This window comes from Emys orbicularis, chromosome 3 (assembly GCF_028017835.1).
Source record: "Emys orbicularis isolate rEmyOrb1 chromosome 3, rEmyOrb1.hap1, whole genome shotgun sequence".
NCBI lineage: Eukaryota > Metazoa > Chordata > Testudines > Emydidae > Emys > Emys orbicularis.
The window spans coordinates 173,965,410-173,978,974 of NC_088685.1; the positions used below are offsets into that span (position 1 = coordinate 173,965,410).

The 13,565-nt window shown below is 39.1% G+C and overlaps 1 protein-coding gene across 1 annotated transcript in view; it reads right to left on the reverse strand.

The window, feature by feature from the left end:
- The window catches only part of TRERF1 (transcriptional regulating factor 1), a 137,470-nt gene that overhangs the window by 31,967 nt on the left and 91,938 nt on the right, over window positions 1-13,565 (reverse strand). Inside the window, exon 4 of the mRNA XM_065400608.1 lies at window positions 1,997-2,090. The gene's annotated coding sequence lies outside the window, so the exon portion shown is untranslated. The remainder of the gene's footprint in view (window positions 1-1,996; window positions 2,091-13,565) is intronic.

Sequence of the window (13,565 nt, forward strand, 5' to 3'; positions counted from 1 at the left end):
GGGAAGATGGGGGACAGTATGATTTAATTCTGATTCAGAATTAACATAGTGGCTCCAACGCCGCCACACAACATCAGGGCTTGTTTTATTCCATATTATCTTTACAGAGGTGTGGAATGAAGAAGAACAAGTGTGCTATTGGGTTGAAGATACAGCATTGTGTATGTCTCTGAGGAGTAATATGCAAGGCTAGTGTGCTTGTTAAAGTGACAATAAAATCACAAGAGCGGTTACACCAATCACCTCTGTACACACAGAGTCATTTACTCATCTTCTATATGGACTTTTAGTAATTGCTAAGACAAATCAAGCTGTCCAAATTGTCAAGTGGTAACAGCACGTATCTGTCACAAGCAACCGCTTGATGTACCTAGCAGGTACCCAGTTCTAACTTCCATTCTGCCCTCTCCCTTTTTTTTTCCCCCCAGTTGTCCATCAATTCCTTAATATTTTAGCAGACTGGTTTATCCGGAATGCTCACAAGATAAGGATGACAAATGAGAACTGTAATTCAGTGGGAATTAACTGATTTAAAAATGTCTGTACTGTTTTGGATGCAATTTAAAAAAATAAAATACATTTGTGTGTTCTTGGGATGTTTATCATTTTGTGGATGGGAATGATCTCTCTCTCTCTCTCTCTGTATATATATATATATATATATATACACACACACACACACACAAAAACTTGTTGCGAAGCAGTTAGAGCTACTACTACACACAGGCATCCACATACGTTATCATTATGCTGCAAGCTTATCTCTGCCCTCTCAACCCATCCTTCTCCCTAACCTAACTGCTCCCCACCAAAGATTGTGTATTAATGTCTTAAATTTTAATTCTCGGGGGGAGGAGGAGAGGCTGACATAAGGGGGCAGAAGTGCAGGTGCTGATGAGGAACATTTTAACCATCACCAGTTGCACATAAACAACACACGTTTATACAATGCTGCACAAACTCTTATGCCAGGTGCAGTCCATAGAACCTTCTCCATGGTAGGATAACAGTATTACCTCCAAAAAACCCGATCCATTGGACCAGATAATCTCAGAATACACCTCCCTACCAAATTTTTGTAGATGGACTTTTTTTTTTTTTTTTGGGGGGGGGGGGGGGGGGAAGATACCAGTCAACCACAAAAGGTCAGCCTGCCCAGGAGAGATTTCAGCCACAGCAAAGCTTCAAAGACTTCCTATTAAAAATTATGAAGAGAAACAAAACAAAACCTACATAGAATATTCAAAGGGCATAAACATGGTGTATTCTTCACACCGATAAGCCATCTACTGTTAGAGAAAAACAGGAATGTATATCTCACTAACACCTAACTATGGAACAGTGAGCAGGTGCTTCCATAACATACAGAGAGTACAAGAGAATACATGGTATTTTTGCTGTATATATAGCATAAAAATGGGTTAGGCAGCTCTCTCTGTTTATTAATAGCGCTGGTTTGTGTTGCATTCTGTAAGAATTCTCATGCCTGTTAATTTTTTTGAGGTGACAAATATTCTTTTTTAGTCACTGGTTATGAGTCATATTACTGACACAACTAATGAGTGTAGCCCAAGTGTCCTCCACAGATAATTAAGTACTAACAGACTATTACAATTTCAAGAATACGAGAGAGTATTACAGCATGTATAATTCTTCTCAAGGCGGCAGAGAATATCAACATAATTTATTTACAAAAATGAATTTACTGGCCAAAACCCACATTTGAGAGGGGAGTGCCAGGGCAGCAGACATTACTATCTACTGCAGCATCACTGCAACTAGCTCTATGGTCAAGAGGGAATTCCATCTCCCTGGAACATCCATCAGACCCCATTTATTATGGCTGTAAGCAGGAAGTGAGGAGTTGGCCCATAACGTGCAGGGGTATCAGAAAACATTGTCAAAAACATAAAAAGGTTTGTATTTAAGAAGTAAGCCTGAATGTCTCATATACGTTCGCAGACACACTCTCTCTGCAGCAGACCTTACAACTTACCTCCAGCTTGGGAGGTGGGGCATGTGGTCCTCTTGTGTATAGTCTACAATGTCGCCATCACTGTCACGCAGACACTGATTACTTGTGTACCAACCTAAAAAAGTTATTATGAAATATATTATATTATTATGCCAACTACTGAGTCACAGAGCGATTAGAGAATTCAGTAACTATAGAAATAAGTTGTAAAATGAGCTCTCATTTGCTTAAGAAGCTAAACTATTCCTTCACATCTATATTAATATCAACACACGTCCCTGCAAGAGCAGCATTTCTGAAAATATCTTGAGGCTTCTAGAACTAAATGACTTACGGGCTTGATCCTGCATGGTGTGAGCACCCTCACCTTACACTGGCTTCAACAGGAGGGGAAGGTATGCAGCACCTCACAGCACTGAGCACTAAATAGAGAGCAGCATTTTTCCCTATTACAAGCCATTAATTAGACTCTAGAAGCACTGAGGAACCTGATCTCTGATAAATTAACTGAGAAACCTTTGAAAGTGTAATAACAACAGAGTTTACTTCCCCACCTATGAAAGAAATAAAAATAACATAACTACTTTTTATTTAAGAGCTCATGCCCGAAAGCCCTGGCGTGTCTTAACAATAGGACAACAATCAATAGCTACCAAAATGGCAAAAAATGAGCCAATGCTCAAAGAAATCCTAGAATCACTGTATGCTACAACTTCAGCTTCTACATTCTGCAAAATACATTTCTACAGTCACCTATCAGACATTTTGGTACTACAGAGATAGCCTAACGATGAGAGCATTAAATATACAGAGATACATAATTAAAGAGTAACACTGCCATCACCACTATTTCTGCAAGTTACTTGGCAAGAGAAATATCCTCTTAAAGACTGTGGGTGAAATCTTGGCCCCTTTGGATGGGAATTCAATAGATTTAAATAGGGACAGGTTTTCACCTCAACTCTCTTCCCAACCTACCAGTCCCCGCACTGCTTGATTGTATAAATATTCCATTCTGAAGACCACAGGAAAAGTTCCATATAACAGTGGTAGTCCACAGACCATAGTTTGAGAACCACTGTTATAAACACAAACAGTTCTATCCCAAGCACACCAAAATAACCATCACATATTCCAACTCCCTTCCCCCATTCACACAAATGAAAAAGAAAATAAATCTTCAGTCTTCCCGGGAAGGATGCCACAAATTAATTCTGGTGTACTTTAAATGGGAGAATATTTCAAAATTGTGGGCTCTCAAAAAAGGAGACCTTGCTTTTCTATCCTCTCTAAATTATATTATCAGACAATCATTGGATCCAAATGTTTTAATCACAATGTGGGAAGTGGGGCAGTTGGCAGTTCTTTAGGGAGATGGTCCTGTATCCTTCCCAGCTTTATATACAAAAAACAGGCTCTTAAAAACACACTTGCTGAATTTTTCTAGATGTATAAATAATAGATGGGTCACATTTATAGACCTATACAGCTGCCTGTTTGGTTCCCATTTAAATTCCAGAGCAAAATATTAATTCAAAAATAATTCAGTGTTAAAAACTGAGTGGGGAGGCTGGGGAACAGTACTGTATGCCAGTCGGGTTTTGATTTCTAAAAAGCTAGTGGAGAATTAACATAAGATTGCAGGACAGAGAAAGCTGAGGCAAGCAGACCCATTAAGCCATAGAGTTACTAAAATAAAGTAAGGACCTAAACTGCCCAATGCTCTGCATGGCTATGAATCAAAATGTAATCAGATCATACGTATTATCCATTGTATTTCAGGTTTTTCAGCAGTCATATTAATCAACTGTCTACACACTTTTATAGGTGTGATTTCTCATAATTAAGAGTTAGCATGAAAGAGAGGACTGAAACACAATATATATTTCCATACTTTGGAAGACAGGTGCAAAAAGGCCTCCATGCTGGACAGGATCTGTAGGATTAATCTGGCATTTTTAATTAATTTCACTGACAAGCAATAGAGTTTTAAAGATTGTAAATTCCTTGGCAGCAGGACCTTCTGTATTTTGCCTTGTACAGCAATAAACATGCTGTCATAATTTAACAAAGAATAAATAAATAATGTAAGACTTCTCTCAGCAATCCAAACAATATTTTTATAAAACTTAAATCAAATTTGTGTGTATATAGGTGCTTCCTTGCTCCTCCCCTAAACTGGAAACAGCTCATTAATGTGTCTTGATCATGCTTCACTACCCTTCAATCTGACAGAAGGGGACATAGTGTACTTGTTTCTGATATTAGAATATGAAGTTTCGTACCTATATAATAAGATTCCAGAATTGTCACTCTGAAGCCTAGAATGCCTGGAGTCAATGTGAAGTGATGGAAACAGCTACAAGCTAGGTTGAAAGCTTTTTGTTAAAATATCACCAGGCTGAATTATCACTGGGTTCACAATCTTACTATCCAGTTTGTTCTCAGTTATTTTGACTTTACAAATTACACCCGTTCAGAGTACAGCTGTAGTATAGCATATATTTATTCCATGCCAAGAGTCCTAAACCATTGTGATAGCAGAGGTAACTCAACCAATCACCACCTTTATTCTACAAGTAATTTGCATGCAACAAATTTCATGGGTTGTATGAGAGAGACTACACAGATGGTGGATTACTTGGCCCAACTGCCACATCTGTGCAACAGCATGGGCTTTCAGCTACTAGTATTCAATAATGGTTAAACTGAAACTCATGGGATACTGATCTTCTGATGCTCTCCCTCATTCTTTTCCATATACTAAAGGCATTTTAAATTTGCTTCATACTTTGCATCAGTGGAAGAGTAAGAGGATTTCCTTATTCAAGGCTATATTACATTTCTCTATGCTACTCTGACGCCGGGTCCACTCCCACAATGCTTCTTGTAGCTAGTTCCCCACTCCCAGCTTCTTTTTTGCATATACAATAAACATATCAGAAGTAAATGTAGTGCATAAACAGAATGGAGATCATGTAACACCATGAAAAGATGCTATCTGGGTCAGCCGTGAGACAGGGAGCGAACAGGACACAGGTGTGAGGAAGGGAGCCAAAGACGTTTTATTTTTCCTAAATAGAAATTCATTTGTCAACCTTGAGGACATGTAGGAACATGGTAATGCAACTGGAAGATTTGCTGTCAGGAACAGGTAGTGAAAATTTGGTCCGAGGTCTGGGAGTTGCTCTTTTAAGTCTTGGACGGTGCCAAAATACCTCTGTTGGTCCAAGGGAACAGTGACCATTTCAATACCGTATATCTCATGACCATTAAGATTGGAAACATTTTTTTTTCTGTCCTTGATAGTTCAGGATGGCTGTTAGAACCAGGCCCATTGCTGCACACCATCTCAAAGGTTCGTATCTCAACATAAAAAAGATATAGAGCATTAAACCCTAATTCTGGAGGATCATGGGAACATTGGCAGCTATAATAATTCCAGAGCTGAAGAGAGGCTGGAGGGGAAGCAAAATGCTAAGTGGGATAATCCGATTTTCAAGTCTGGATATCCTGAAATCTACTCATTTTTTAAAATACATTTTTAAAAGTTAATGATGTAAGTGTTCAGTAGTTTCACAAACCCTGAAAAAATAGTGTGTGTTCTTTTACAGCAAAGCTCCTTGTTCCAGTGAAGTATGAAAGGTTGTTGTAGTCTCATGTAGCTGCTGACATCATAAACAGTTCCTGTTTTTACTCTTTAAGAGGAACTAGAACATCCTAACTAAGTTTAGAAATTATTGGATTGGGTGGGGGAAAAGAATCTAACATTTTCTCCATTTAAATCTATTTTTGAAAAATAACCGATCATCATCTCTGGAAAGCTGCTAAAAAAAAAAAAAGAAAAAAAATATGGGGAGAATTTCCTCTTCTTTTGATGGATAAAGAAGAAAATGTTCTCAAACTGGCCAGTTAATTTAAGCTTTTCATAGAATTACCAATGTTCTTGTAATCCAAATGGAAGAGGTTAATTTCTAGTCAAGATTATTAACTCAATTTAGTGAAAAAAGAAATAGTTTCTTCATTCCAAAAGAAATTGGGGGCATTTCTGTGACTCTCTCATTTGTCATCTTTGTTGTTAAATTGCTTCTTTACTTTCAGATGCATCAAGTAATTCTAAGCACTGCAAGTGAAATCTTTATTGTATTACTCATATACAAGGTGAAGATAAAATTACAGGATTGCTTCAAAATGTGGATGCAAAAGATCGTTACTACAGCCTTAGAGAAGGGGCTTGAGTGGCACGTTTTCCAACTGTTGAAGAACCAGACAGGATTTAATAAAAGATTGGTTCACCGTTGATACAAACAAGATGGTTTTTAATATTCTCCATTATGCTGCTGCCCATCTGGTCAATGGAAGTAGTAGTATTTGAACTCTTTTTTGGGGGGATGGGGAATGACCTCTAGTGATCTGGGTGTAGAGAATGTTTACGTAAACAGTTTTGTAGCCCTCTCTACTGAGCTTTATGCCAGGGATTGTGCCGTAAATTTGCCTCCTGTAAGATATGTACATTGTAGGGGAATTCATCAGGTTTTCCCTAAGGCTTATTTTTTATTTACTCCTATTATTGAAATCCTAATTTTTAGAAGAGATGATTTGCCAAACTAGATCAAGCCACTGCAGTGGAGACTTCTCCGGGAAGGCAGGCTAGACTTCGCCTACCCTTTTTGTCAGGCATAGTATGAGCTCTATTCACTGCTGCTAACTGGGGCTGGGCACAGTTTTGCATGTCTTCTCCCTTTCAGATGCCACCAGTTAGTATCCTGCCTCTAGCAGTGACCAACACTTGTTTTAGTGCCAGGCAAAATATCCCTAATGCACTTAGCCAACTGGGCAATGCTCATGTTCTTTCTTGACCCCTGCAGGTGATCAGATTATGCCTGAAGCTTGAGTATGGATTGTCTTTTTCTTAGCTTCTACAACTACATATGCTGTTAAAGAGTCACATTACATTATACTATTAAAATTAATCATTTTCTATACTTATTATGTATTGCTTATGATTGTACTTGCAATATGCTAGGATTTTTCAAGACAAACAAGAACAAAAGGTCCCTATCCTGAGGAACTCACATTATAGGGACAGACAGGTGAAATACAGAAGAGGTTAGGAGGAAATGGGAAACAGCATATACGATTATGTTTTCAAAAGTGACTAGTAATTCTGGATGATTCACCTGAAACCACTTTAAAGTGACTGATTTTCAGAGGATGCTTACTCAGAACTTTCTGAAAATTGGGTACCCAAAAATTGAGATACACAAAGATCACTAACACTTTTGAAGATTTGGACCATAACTCCCACCCCAACCCCCCCCCCCTTTTTTATTTTTAGTGAGTGTACATGTCATCTTGGTTTGCAGTGGGCAGTGCAATAGATAGATGTTGGTCTTCAAAAAGAATCAGATGTAGTAAGGATGGGGGCCTTGTATATTGTACTTGTATTACTGGGATACATAAAAAGCTTTTAGATGCAGCTGACATGAATATAAATGTAAAAGAAACACAAGTCAAATTTTCCAAAATAAAGCCCTTCATTAAGGATGCGAAGAGCGAGAAGCCTAGCCATTCATAGAAAGCCAAAATGAATTAGCATAATTAGAGAGTTTATAAATCACTGTGACCCAAAGACCTCTTGATGCCAACTGGCAGAGGGCACAGGGTAAGGGTTACAGGGATCCCCTGGATCTGGTATTTACATTTTAGTTTACCAAAGAGCGTTATGTAAGTGTTCTATTGAAACCTGTCTCACAGTGGTTGTCATCGTCTTTGCGAAATGCATGTGCAGATAATATGTAAGGAGATAAGTATATAGATTGGAAATTATGTTCTTAAAACCTTGAAGTTAAGGGCAGTTCACCCAGAGGCAAAATGCTTTAAGACACGTTCCACCAGAGAAGAGGTGGGAGACATTTCAACTTCCTGGTTGACCATCATGAATTGCGTGCTATTTAACACCCGTGAAAGACTCATGACTTTGGGAAAAAACTTAATTTTTCATTTACTATTTCATTTTTCCGAGTATGACAGTGCTCCAGCTTCCTCAATCATAAATCCACTTCTGCAGTTATGTAACATACAATTTTATGCCAAAGCAACAGTAGTCTGCAGAACTCTAAGGATCAGCAAAGAATAAGAAAATGTTGGTACAAATTTTCTCTGCTCATGTGGAATAAATGTACACAGGCTTCCATTAAAAGCTGGACATCTACCATCTGCACGCAGCATCTAAGTTTACTACAATATTTCCAATTCTATGTATATAGAGAATATCACAAATGCCAATGGCAAAAGATAAAAGGTAAATACTGAAGTGCAATGTCCTTTTTTAAAATGGCATCTAATGACCAGGAATGCATACAAATACATTTGGCAGTCTTCCCACAATTCTGATCAACTTCACTGATGGCAGGTTTGACTCATTGAGATTTGGAGGTTTTTTGCTGGTATTTTTGCCATTATTTCTATTACAATAAAAGGCTACATAGAGCATCTGATTATCTAAATTGCTGGGTCATGATTAAAGAACATTTGACTGAAAGAGTAGAACTAAACATCCTTATATATTACACACAATGATAAAATATTAAGGTTTCAAAGTCAAGTACTCAAAAGTTAGAAAATGCCACAATTAAGGTTGCCATTGAGATTATGTGACAAGATACAGGTGATGCAGTCTGTAGAAGGTTAACAAGTCCCTGCCTGTCATGTGACAGCTGAGGGTGGAGTATAAAAGGAAGAAAAGCTGGATCAAAGGGTTTCCTCTCTTCTTTTAGACCCTTAATGCTGGTATAGCTTAGAGACATTTTTGGTGTTTTAAATTGCCTTTTTTTTTTTTTTTGTGCAACTGATTTGCGGACAATAAAACAAGCCATCAAGAAAGAGCCTTGAAAAGACTAATTGCTTGGAACTTGACTCCCTTTCCCCAACTGTAAACTGGTGGGAAGTTTTATCTGATATTCTGGGAGGATTTAATGAATGGCAGGATGGAAAAGCAGGGAGATAGAGACAAGCAGTCCAACACAGGATGAAATTTTTTGGTAATTAAATTAATTCAGAAACAAGGTCCTGCGTATACACACATTCACAAGAGAAGTAGGGGATATTGATCTAATATCTAAAATATTTTCTCAGCATTTTCACATTGCTGGGTTATCTGGCTCTTCTGGCACAATACTTTGCATGAAAGTAAGAAACTGGTTCATCTAAAATGCAGAATGTAAATATATTCTCTGTAATTTTGAGTGTCCACTTGTCTGAGGTCACAGCGACCCTGTTCTAAAAGAAATGTATAATCGTCCTACAATCAAATGGATCTGAGCCAACTGGACCTCATCAAAGTTTTGGTTGCAGAGCTGTGGTAATAGACATTCTAAAGTCTGGTTTGCCTGAGCTGTTTGGCTGGTTGCTGTAATATCTTCTATATTCCATTTATCTTTTTCTCTCTCTTCTCTTGAGGCATTAGAATTTTGTTAAAATCTGCCAACTCCCACGTCTGCATCTAAACAGGCCTCTAAAAAATTGTTGCTTTAAACAGTTCCTGTAGGTCTTTTGCAAACATTAAAAGAGAAGCTCTCACATCTTCCACAAGAATCAGACAACATACCTCATTTAAGCACTGTCTTAGTTGAGGGGATCCCCAGTCAGTGTTCTCGGGTGCTTAGAACCGGGCCAGATTTCACAATCTGTGAAAGATTCTGATCTCGTGCTTTGGAAGCAACCATTTTGCAAGTACCAACAATTTCCTTCATCTCATTTTTCCTAACTCTTTCTTTTCTACTATATCTCTAGAGAACAGAATAGGCTATTTTTATAAGAACATTTTTCTGGACTTGTTTTAGTTGGCTATTGTAAAGTTTCAGAGTGAGCCTATTAAGAGAGCTATACTTCTCAGGACTACACTTCACCATAATCAAAGTGTTGCAGAAGTTCTAGTGTAAGAAAAGCATTTTTATCCTGTCTTAGAAATTTTTAAAAAGGGACCCTAGAGGTCATCTTAACTTGCTCAGAACCTTACAATAAATAAATGCATTGCTATGTATCAATCATATAACTAATCTCATCCCTGTAAACTGTCTTCCAAATCAAATTCAGACTGCGTTTGATGAGGACATGAAAGCAATCTGACCTCTCTCTTCAGAATATGTTGTCTTCTGAGATTAAGTACTTAGATTTGTTTGCTTTTTATGAGGTGGGGAAGAGTGAGCAGATGGACACTTAGCATCCCCTGAATCCATGGAACCCAAATCCATACCCCCTACAACAGTGGTTCTCAAACCTTTGTACTGGTGACCCCTTTCACACAGCAAGCCTCTGAGAAAGCCCCCCCCCCTTATAAATTAAAAACACTTTTTATATATTTAACACCATTATAAGTGCTGGATGTAAAGCAGGGTTTGGGGTGGAGGCTGACAGCTCGCGACTCCCATGTAATAACTTTGCGACCCCTTGAGGGGTCCTGACCCCCAGTTTGAGAACCCCTGCCCTACAACATCAATTCCCACATCAGACTTGTGCGCCAGCTGATGAGATGCACAGAAAAGAGAATGCTATTTAAATAATCAACGAGAGCCCAGTTCTCAGACCTGATGTCTAATTTATTACGTGCTCCTGGAAAGAAAAGAAACATTGTGGCTTTTCTCCTTATATTCTTCATTCACGCTTGGTCTGTGGTTTTTTGAAGCATACTCCTAAAATGCCTGGCTGGAAATAGGGGAGAATGAATAGCCATCACCCACACTTTTTCAACAGTGCCATTTGTAAGAAGCCCTTTCCTTCGCAGAGGCAACATGGGGAGTGCAGTTGCTCTGAGTAAGACTAACAAAACTAAACAGTAAATAAAATCAGCTGCAACAGAAATGAGAGGGCAGGCAGTGCTACACTTTCTGCTGCAGAGGCTGAGCAATTGCAGATTTCCCTGGAACACCAACATGGTGTAGTCACACTGGAACCTCTACAGTTCCTTATGTCCCTGGAAGGGGGGTAAAGGGGGAGGGAATATTACATGCCAACCTTCAGGATAGCAGCAGTACAAATCTATGAGAACTACTCTGCAGCCTTTACTATAAAATCAGAGCCATGCAAAAGCAACGGCAGCCGATATCCCAATAAATGCTGGTATTGCCTCTGAATGGATACAATTTAATGGTAAAGGTTACAGAGATGGATAAGTACTTCATTTCTTTTCTACTGTCCAACCGCTATACATTAGTACCACTTCTAAGAATCTCCATTGTTCTCCCAAGACCAAATCCTGTATTCCTTACAAGTTCCAGGATTTGCTCTCTGCAGAGTGCTTTAGAATTGATATAAGCAGCAGGGGCTCAGATAATGCATCTTTTTGAAAATCCATTCAAATTATTAATTGAATATTTGCATGAAAAAAATCAATACAACGCTCTTGAATAAAAAATTACAGTGAAAAACAAGCTCTTTAAAACAAATACAGATTACATGCATCTTGAAGTTCCAGTAAGCACCAAGCATACTAACATATTTTAAAAATGAACTAATACTTATTTTTAAACAAGAACAATAGAAAAATACAGCCTTAATATAAGTTTCTTCAGGCACTGAATATTTTTATTGTCCCGGTCTTAAGAATTACAACTAAAAAAATCCCAAAAGGAAAATTTCCTTCTCACCTGTGAATTTTCCTTCTAACACTCTAAATGTTAGACAATCTGTACACTACAGGGCATGCCCCCACTGCAAGGTGGTTAGAGGCAGAGCAAAGATTGACAGAGAGCCTGCAGCCGAGACTGTCCCCTCAGTGGAGAACCCCAGAACATAAAACTAAATATATACACATTTCATTTTCAAAAGGGTTTGACACACTAAGAGCCTAAATCCCACTGTCATTGGGATTTAGACTCCTAAGTGCCTAAATCCCTTATGAAAATGAGACTTCGGTATTGCAACATTGACAGCAGTAATGCCTAAATACCTTTTAAAAATGTGGGCCTTTGTCATAATAGAAAATACACAGATGAGTCTGTATAGACAATGGTCCAAGTTCCAATACATTCCTAGCTACAAAGAAAGCCACATCGAGAGACAGAGAGACAGAGAGAGAGAGCGTGCGCACGCGAGAGAGAAGGCTGAAACAGTGTAGTGGCTCAAACAGTTATCTGGTTAAGGCATCTAGCACCAAATTCGTGCTCCAAAAACCTGTGTCGAGTGTTGCTAAGGAATCTTTTGATGGGGTCTTGAATTGTAATGAACCAAAGCAGATTTCTGATCACGACTCTCACAACATGTCTCCCTAATGTGTTGGGTTTGAAGCTGTTTGGTAGCCCATCCTGTAGAAACTCTTAAGACATCCTTTACAGTGGCTGTCTTGTTATTAATCCACCTTTTGTAGCATCGGTATCAGAATTTAGTCCGACTGATCCAATATATCTCGTTGGTAGATGCTTTTCAGGATACCAAAAGTGTATCAAGAATTCTCTCCAAGTATCCCAGATACCTCAGTTCTCCCCTTTCAGCTTTCACAATGCTAATTTTAGCAAATGCAGATTTTGGCAGTGGATCAGTTCTTGGGTTGAAATTCCTTCTGAGGCTGTCGTTTCAGAGAGGGTTCCAGCTGTAACCTCACTAAGTCCAAGAACCATGGTCTCTGAGGCCAGCCTGAGGCAATCAGGATGACTGGCCTATTCCTTTAGATTCTGTTTACTGCCCTTTCCAGAAGAGGAAAGGCATAAAGTAGGTCCTGTGGTCACCTCTGAGATAGAGCATCGACTGCCTCTGCTTCAGGCTCTCATCTCCTTGTGAAGAACCTCACGGTCTTTCTATATTCCCCCAAGGCAAAGAAATCCCTGGCCACTCCAACACTCGCTCTGGACAGCTCCATTTCTTTTTCTCTCTCTGACCAGAAATACAACCCTCCATCTCCCCATTTTGGGGGGAAGTCTGCAATGAGGTCTGAGAACATTTCATCCTGAGTTTTCCATTTCTTCTGCCTCAAGTTAGCCAGCCACTCAGCTGTTGATAAAAGCCCTGTCTTTTAGGGTCTGGCCACTGCAGGCACCATGGTTGGAGCAAGAAAAAACAAAAACAAATCCCACCACACACTATTATTGCTCATATTCTGGAGAGGCTACAATAGCATTTTATATGTATTTCTGACCTTCCCTCCCTGAGATTCTTCCCAGTCTTGGAGGAACCTCAGTAATGGTAAATAGTGTGTGCATGGTGGAGGAGGGCTAGATTGGGATTTTTGACTGCAGTATATGCTGCTTGGGTTTGCTGTTGGGCCTTGGGGCTGGGATGGGAATTATGTTCCCAGTTTTGCTAGGCCTTTGAGGCACTTATAGTGTTGGAGGGGACAGCAGGGGACATCTGAGGGCGAGCTGGATAGTAATCCCCTCTACATCCTCTTTAGGTTGTCCTGACTCTCAATGACATTATGCTGAGACAGGTGACTAGTAGGAGACAGAGAATAGCCTTATTCAAAAAGACAAAGGGCAGACCAGCAAGATACGCTGTGATGTTATTCACCAAGATGGTTCCCCCAGAAACACTAGAGTGAAAGAGAATTGCAAAACTATACCTGGGGGATTTACCATGCAGCTATCCCACATAATAT